The sequence below is a fragment of the Lytechinus pictus genome, chromosome 2 (genome assembly GCF_037042905.1).
Source record: "Lytechinus pictus isolate F3 Inbred chromosome 2, Lp3.0, whole genome shotgun sequence".
Taxonomy (NCBI): Eukaryota; Metazoa; Echinodermata; class Echinoidea; order Temnopleuroida; family Toxopneustidae; genus Lytechinus; species Lytechinus pictus.
The window spans coordinates 44357179-44365975 of record NC_087246.1 but is presented as its reverse complement, the minus strand read 5'-3'; positions in this window follow the sequence as shown (position 1 = coordinate 44365975).

Here is an 8797-nt window from a genome sequence, read left to right as displayed (position 1 = left end):
AACTTAACCTTAGGTTAAGATTTTGATGTTGATTCCCCCAACATGGTCTAAGTTCATTGACCCTAAATGACCTTTGACCTTGGTCATGTGACATGAAACTCAGGCAGGATGTTCAGTAATACTTGATTAACCTTATGGCCAAGTTTCATGAACTAGGTCCATATCCTTTCTAAGTTATGCTGTCATTTCAAAAACTTAACCTCAGGTTAAGATTTTGTGTTGACGCCGCCGCCGCCGCCGCCGTCGGAAAAGCGGCGCCTATAGTCTCACTCTGCTATGCAGGTGAGACAACAAAATGATAGGATGGGTGATGAGCCGCTCAAATGGCAGCGGATACGGCCTAAGAGGCCCAACACAAACATGCTGCGGAAGATGAGAGGAAAAAAATGTTCCACTGGAAATGTAAAATCTTCAGGAATGTAGACCTTTAAATTTACCTATATGTCTACACCTAAAATCTCATTTTGTTGACCAGCTTTTATGTTTTTAGAAGGAAGAATTGGGAGGGAGTTTTGTGATGGATATTTTCTTTTTACAATTTTTTTAGCTCAAAATATTGTCGAGACCATTGTACTAAATTTTATATCTTGTTTTAATATAATCATTCACTAATTTCTTTTCTCTCATTGTATTTTACTCTTTCAGTCAGACCACATTCATTACTGAACATTGAAGATCTTCTTCCGAAGGCAAGTCCTCATGTGCTCCCTGGATACAGAGATTTAGAAGTGTCTATCAACTCCAATTGAGAAGGGCATATATGCCTTGGTGCTTGAAATCAAGCAAAATCCAATCAGTCAGCTAGAAAATATTGCTTCTTACATTCTAAAGAGTGTCTGGGAGGTGACAGAGAGAGGAAGCCATCTAGCTGTAGGTTCAGCTTTAAACACAGAACTATGGAAAGTTTTCCATGAGCTATGGCTTGGTGATGGACTAGCATCAAGATTTAACACATTGTAGAGTAGGAGGCCTCAATGTTGAAAGTTCTGAATTTTCCATCAGATTTCTCCTTCAAGGAGTGCTTGAATGTACTGTGAAGTCTATATTGGGAGTAAGGAATTAACAAAAGTGTCACAAAGGAATTAGAATTGCATTTACTTGTGTGTATCTTAAGATGATACAGATTAAGAGAGAGGTGAGATAGAGAAAGAACGTGCTTCTTGTGCCATTGGTGGAGAATGATAGAGAAAGATGATGAAATGAGATTAGTGATGAGATTAATGATGAAATTGAGGATTAATTTTCTAATGTGAAAGAGGTCCTAATAGGCCACAGGTCATTGAAATGTCTGTGAGTAGATTTGCTGAAAGAGGTTTAATTTCTTATTGTGCAAGGGTCTAGTCTATAGAGTCTTCCATGCAAGAGTTAATTGAACTGCATGCCTTATTTTATTCAGCCCAGGATAGGCTTTTGTGTTATAAGAATTTTTAAGTGCAAATATGCAAATTAACTTTGGACATGTTCCTCGTACTGAACATGTAGAAAGGGACACTTGGGGCAGACACACCCAGCCAGTTAGAGAACGAGGACATGCCAAGCCTGGGCATAGATCCTCAGGAGATTTTGTTCATTTAATTTCTTCAATAATTTTTTGTTTAGTCTTATAATTCTCCAAGTTTGAGAACAGTAGAAGAACCTGTTTTGACAGGGTATTTCATCGATTCTGTATACACGTAGTTAATTCAGCACCACCGGTGAGTTGACTTATGAACTTTTGTATGTTTTGAAAGTAAAAGAAATAATGTATGTGAAAGAAACAATACTGACTTATGATAAAGGATACTTTATTATAGTAAATGGATGATTCTTTTTGGCCTACTTATGAAATATTTGAGTAAGCCCTATAATAGCATTGTTTGATTTTTATCCTTATTGTTGTTTGAACTTTTAGAAAACTCATTTATATCAGCATTTCAAGACGGATTGTATATTTATAGGGAGTCATTGGACTTTAAATGGAATATGGAAGGATGTCATAGATTCTGAATTATTTAGTAATTATTTAGTAAGATGCTTTAATGCTATAAATGTGAATAACTATTCATATAGAATCTGAATCATATAGTAGAAAGTGTTTTCTGGCCGTTATTTAATTTTAGATGGCACGCAGTCTGGGGCAGGATGAACCCCCTTCCCATCCTTAACTCTGACGTATGCGACTTAAGCCACCGATGGAGTGCTGTTTAGCAAGATCTGCGACAGCGGGACTTTGGAACTTTGTCGTTAAAGCATTGATTCTTCGGAGTATGAACTATTCATCAAAGAATAAACAGAATGGTGATGTATTGAACTGAAACAATGAGCGTGATTGGGTTCTAAGAACAATTGCATATATATGTGCATATTTTCCATAGATTATCGTAGAGAGAGTGCATTTATTTTAGCAAAGAAATGGTTCAGAATTAGAGAGTGGATAGTAGAGGGATTGAATAAAGATGTAAGAGGCTAATAGATATTAAGTAAATGAGTTGGTATAGGTTTAAGATTTGGAGAGGTTACGATCAGGTCAGTACAGGATCTGCTTTGTACATGTTAGCCCTAGAGGCAGGTACGGTTGTGAAACGTGGAAATATTGTTTGAAAAACATTGTTACTTGGAGAGAGATAGAAGGTATTATCCTTTGGAAATAAAGAATCTTAGTTAAAGGCATGGTTGATGTGAATATTGTTTTTATTTAGTTGTTCCCATGTGACAAAAAGGAACATGAGACAGTTTCAAGCGAGGAATTTTCCATTCATGATGAACAGGTGCCGCATTATGTAGCAGGCTTTGTGCCCTTTGCTCATAGGAAGCGGTACCGGAGGCAGAAGTCAAGGGTGGCTGGTGAATTAGTCAGGTTTCTGGATGGGCTTTGGGCAAAGGAAGATGATCATACTCAGGCAGACTGTCATTACCTCTATCCCTACTCCTGTTGCTACCTCTATCTCTACTCCTATGGCTTTGACAGCCATTTGGATAGGATGATTGACCACATTGCATCTAAAGGTGATTACTTCCCCTGGACTCTGTCTGTCGTGAAGCTTGTGGGCGGTGTAGTCAATTTTTGCGACCCCCTGACTTTTAAGCGTGCACTCAAGCTCCTGCCGCTACTTTCGCATTATCATGTGGCTGTGGGCGTACATCCCAAGAAAGTCCCAGACCTAACCGAGGGTTCCTTTCAGAAACTGGAATGCCTGCTTGCATGCCAGGGATCGACCACGATGTCCCCTCTGCTGATCTCATCCCTTCAATGGGATTTCGTTCGGCGGCTTCTTAGTCACGGTTGCCGGAACCAGGTGTTGGTCCTTCACCTGCGGCCAGCCAGGAGGGATCCATGTGGACATCATCTGCGCGGCCCCTTCCGGGACCTCTTGAGGCAGTTTTGGGAGAGCACCAACACATCCACTTGCATAATTTCTCTGGTGACCTCCCCAGGTTACAAGAGTGGATGGCTGCGTGCAAGAATGTTTATGCCGCTGCTCAGCTCCTCCTAGAGACGGATGCACCGTACTTGCCAGTCACGTCTGGTCTACTGATCAATACCCCCTACCTGCTAGAGGATGTTGGTCGGTTGGTTTCCCGTATTAGGGACGAGGATTTCTGGGAGGCAATGCGAATCACGGCTCATAATGCCCAAGTACTCTACTCTGAGTTTGCTGGCCTTACCGTAGCATAAGATGTTTATGTCATGAGGGAAGCACATAACGTGTTTGGCAATACTTTAGCAATAAATCTTACCTATTTTTTCTACCATTAATTCAGTCGTAGGCTCTATCCATTTTTTGTTGTTGTTGCTAAATTGTGTTTATTTAATTTTTTGGCTAAATTGACATATTTGTGTCCGTCAAAAAGAAAACACATCATGAAGATGTTATGTTCTTCTCATGAGCGCCGTATTCATGGCCCCCTCATAACAATCCTTTAGGGTACCGTCTCATTCACCAGAACCTACCTGGGAGGGTATCTCTCAAGAGTTTATTTATCCTTCGTCTTCTTAAGGGCGCCGTCCTTATGGCCCCCGAAAGTCAATAGACTGGAATTTGATCAGTAAATTACGCATGGCAGCATTAAATGGTAACCAGTAAATAATCATCTGCATACTTGTCACTTCATTCTTTCATTTGGGTCTTAACGTCACACAGATTCCCCTGGACACATGATTTACGCGCTGCTTATTAATAAATTTGGATTCAAATTCCTCTTTTTGAACATGCTTATAAAAATGATAGTAAAAGCAATAATGTTGCGGATAGTAGAAACCAATCTGGCCTAATTTTGGGATAGATTACAGTCCTTATTTTGGATACTGCTATTAGTGTTGATTTCTCAGATAAAGTTTTAGTTTGTATGTATGTTAGATATCTATGCTTTATTAAAAAAAAAAAAGAGAAAAGATAAAAGAAAAAAAGAGATAAAAGAAAAGACAGAAGAAAACAAAAACAGAAATAGAGAAAAGAAGATAAAAGAAAAAAAGGAGAGTTAAAAGAAAAGAGAGAAGAATGAACAAAGCAAGAAGCTGGCACATGTACCTACTTATGTTTACATAGCAGGGTCACATAATTCCCCTCTGATACCTGTTTTTGTATTCAATTTTCTTTTGAATTATGAGTTATTTGTTAGGTTGATTCTGGGTTGTTCCCCAATAAGTCTAGATAAGATCTATCCTTAATAAGATAGGGAATAGTGTAGTGACAAGCACTTTTATATAGTTTCCTCATTCTCTATCCATATGGTTACGTACGTATTCCCTTTTGGCAAGCCATACCACTCCTGCCTCTAGTCGCGGCTTACGGGTTCCCCATATAAAGCCGAGTCACTTTGTAGGTTAGTTGTTGTTTTGAGTTTGCTTCTAATGGATCCATCGCTGAAAGCGTGTATCACCTGGCCAGTGGACGAGACATACCCCGGCAGTATACATCCTCCAGCTAGGACCCAACAGAGCGCTCTGCAACGGTAGCTTCGCATCGCTTCCGAGCTTCAACCAGGCCATCGAAGTACTCCGTGATCCATTAAGGTTAGATTTAGTAGTTAGTAATTTATAGCATAAGTTAGGCCAGACTACAACATATGGAAAGTGTTTGTTCCACCAAGACAACCCAGCTACATGAAGAAAGTGAGACCTGAGGCTAGAATGATAGCATGGGTGATGAGCAGCTCAAATGGCAATGAATACAGCTATACTCTTTTTGCCATTTTAACTCTACGTCATAATAGTTGCGCGGACTTTACTCATTACGTCACAATTTCTTCTAACAATGCACCTGTCGCGTTATGTTGTTGCGCATTGTATTTACTGCGTGTTGGTATCATCACAAAATGATGCAACCTGTTTTTTATAATAAAATCATCCCTGAAGAAGGTCTATGACCGAAAATTTGGAAGATTATGTCTCCTCACGGCGTTTCTATTAAGTCTTCTTTTGTTTCTACATTATGACGCCGATGCAGAACTCTTTGATTTATATATATATTGCAAAAGAAATGAATGAAGAGAACAATGGTAGGCATAGCTTAAATCAATTTCCCCAGAGCTATCTGCCCTTTAGAAATATTGGTGATGCCAGTAGAGACATTTTTTCGGCATCGCCAATATTTCCAAAGGGAAGATAGATCTGGGGAACCTTGATTTAGGCTACGCCTACCATTGTTCCCTTCATTCATTTCTTTCACAACATATTTGAATACAAGGGTTTCCAAAGCTGTTGTACATGTATAATTTCACACAATTGTATAATTTGTCCCATTTGCATAATTTGTCCCATACATGTACTGTATCTCAGCAATAGCTCTGATCCACCCGAGGCATATCGGCTTGTCGTTGTTCAAAACTCACCTACACCCGACAAAAGAAATTTAATTGGCAGTGCCAAAAATCTGTTTATCTGACGGTCAATTGGATCGGGGTCGCCCGAGCCACTAACAAATCTCTCTGGTCTCAATGTTGAAGGTTGTGAATTTTCCATCAGATTTCTTCTTCAAGGAGTGCTTGAATGTACTTTGAAGTCTATTTTGGGAGTAAGGAATGAACAAAAGGAGCATGAGACAGTTTCAAGCGAGGAAATTTCTGTTCATGATGAATAGGTGCTGCGTTATGTAGCAGGCTTTGTGCCCTTCGCTCTTTGGAAGCGGTACCAGAGGCAGAAGTCACAGGTGGCTGATGAATTTAAGGTTTCTGGATGGGCTTTGGGCAAAGCAAGACGATCACACTCAGGCAGACTCCTTTCTTGCATACACATCGGTCTAGACAACTGTCCAGAATCATGGCAGACTTTATGAGGAACACGATGAATGTTATAAGCTTTTCTGTGCCATGGAATTGGAAACAAGGCAACACATAAGCGATAATCTCCTCCTGCAAGGAAGATTGAAGAGGGTGGATAGTTTTGGTATATTCCTCAAAATCTGCTTGTCACAATTTTTATTTATTTGTATATGATATGAATGTTTATGCCCTGAAACAGTCATGATGTGGATGACATCAAGGAGATATCACCTTTAACTGGAATCACAACAGAGACTTTTTTACGACCGAGTGTAACGCAACGCATTAAATTGGATACGAAATGAAAGTGCCGCTTTGCTCTTATCGCTCGATCTTGCCCCGCGGTAACAGCTGACGACCCCTCTGCATCCCGCACTCTCATGCCGACTCGAAATAGCGCGGATGAATTTTATTTTTCATCGACTGTGATCGAGTAATATTGTGCACATGCGCAGTTCAATGTTTGAAGATATGATTGATGGTTTGTATACATGTATTGTTATTTTGTACCAAACTGAAGCAAAAAATAAAATTGGGCATAGTATTTTAGTGAAGACATGAAAAATAAGATAAAATAAAGTAACAACGGTCTGAAATGTTTGTATCTGGGTGAAGCGAGTCTTGGCAAATGTTTTTTTTTTATTTGGGGGGGGGGGGATATGGCTCTTTTCAAAAGTTATGATTTACATAAATTCCTTAAAGGTAGTCAATATTCATTGATCTCATATTGCATTTTTTATGTAGATACTCATCAAGATGCACTCAAGGAGCAATGTCGACTGTGCGGCATACTTTTGGGACCCCGCCCATGCTCTTTAACACCCATTGCTGGTATAATTAGAGCTGCACTTGGTATTGATGTTTCTGAGGATGATTCAACCATTCACCCACCATTCATCTGTGGAGGTTGCCTACGCAAACTACAGCGTTGGAGGAAGGGACAAAGCAAGAAGGAAAAGCAGTTGCATTGAATATTGCTGTTTCCTTTCGGGGCCCCACGATGATGGATGCTCTACATGCACTCAGGTAAAACCTAATCTAAAGACCATTGTTGGAAGAAGAGCACAACAATTTGAAGAGCTCACAGTTCATTCAAGAAGTAACAGAATATTGGTTGTCAAGCCCGACGAAGATGGGAATGCCAAAATAACCTTGACTATAAACGAAGGAGGATCGCGGCATATTAGGGCCTATGGGTGATTAGTCAAGAAAGATCATCCCTTGTTTTCTGCCATCCCTTGCCAGATGAATGGAGATTCAGATGTAGAAACATTGTTGAAGTTCTTGGTAAATAGCAAAGTCTGCACAGGGAATGAATTTTCCCTGACAGATGCAGACTTAAAAGGTAAACCTGCTTATCACCACCATTGCCCAGATTTGTCAACTGTTAGTCATAGGAGCTGCCCCCTACTGACTGACAGACCTAGATGTGGGCTGTGCTCAATATACAGAAGCACACTTGCAGCTTCATGTAAATCAGCCTAGCACATCTCAAAATACACCGCATCAATACCTCCCTGGCAAGGAAATTGAAGATCGCCTCAGAAAAGCTTGTGGGACTGTCAAATCCATGAGAACAAAAATCAGCAAACTAGAAGATAAGATTGCAAAATGGGTTCATGAGGGCCAAGAACTTCCTTTAGACCAGACAAAGTGCTTCAAAAGCATCCTCACCGATGAACACACCATCGATTACTTCCGTTCACTCCCAGAGGATTCTCCCCAAAGAATCCTGTTCGAACAGCAAAAAAAAATCAGCTTCTTCACACCCTACTAGAATGCGATGGCATCCCGCCCTTCTCCGTCTTTGCTCAGCCCTTCATTCAAAATCTTCATCTGCTTATAATCTCATTCGATCTTCTGGATTTTTGAACTTGCCGCATGAAAATACTCACCGGAACTACACACACTTTACCGACTCATCCCCAGGTATAAATGAAGAACTTCTCAAACTGCTTATCGATGAACAAGATTTAAGCAATCAGCCGGAATATGAGCACAATGTTTGCCTACTAATGGGCGAAATGAAAATTAAGACAGGACTCATCTTCAGTTCAGGTGGAAGGCAAGTTGGTTTTCCAGACCTTGATGATGTGAACAATGAACTGAAACACTTTGAGAACACTCTGAATGGACAGAAAACAAAACTTGCAAGCCATGTTTTTGTGTTGATGGTCCGCGCATTGCTATCGAACATGAAGGCCCCATTTGCTTACTTTCCTTTTGTAAGCATGTCATGTGATGAATTGTATCCTTGTGTTTGGGGAGGCATCAAAGTGCTTGAGAAGTATGGACTTCGTGTTCGAGCAGTTACTTCTGATGGTGCAAGTACAAACAAGAAATTCTATGAGATGTGCAGAAGTGAAAATGGGCATTTGACTTGGAATCCCTTTGACAAGACTCGGAAGGTGTACTTCATTTCAGATCCACCTCACCTCATCAAGACAGTAAGGAATAATTTTGCCAACAGTGGGAGTCATACAAAGACCAGGAACCTCATGGTAATGAAATTGATAATTTCTCTGAAGTAAACATAGGAATGAAAAAAAAAAAAAAC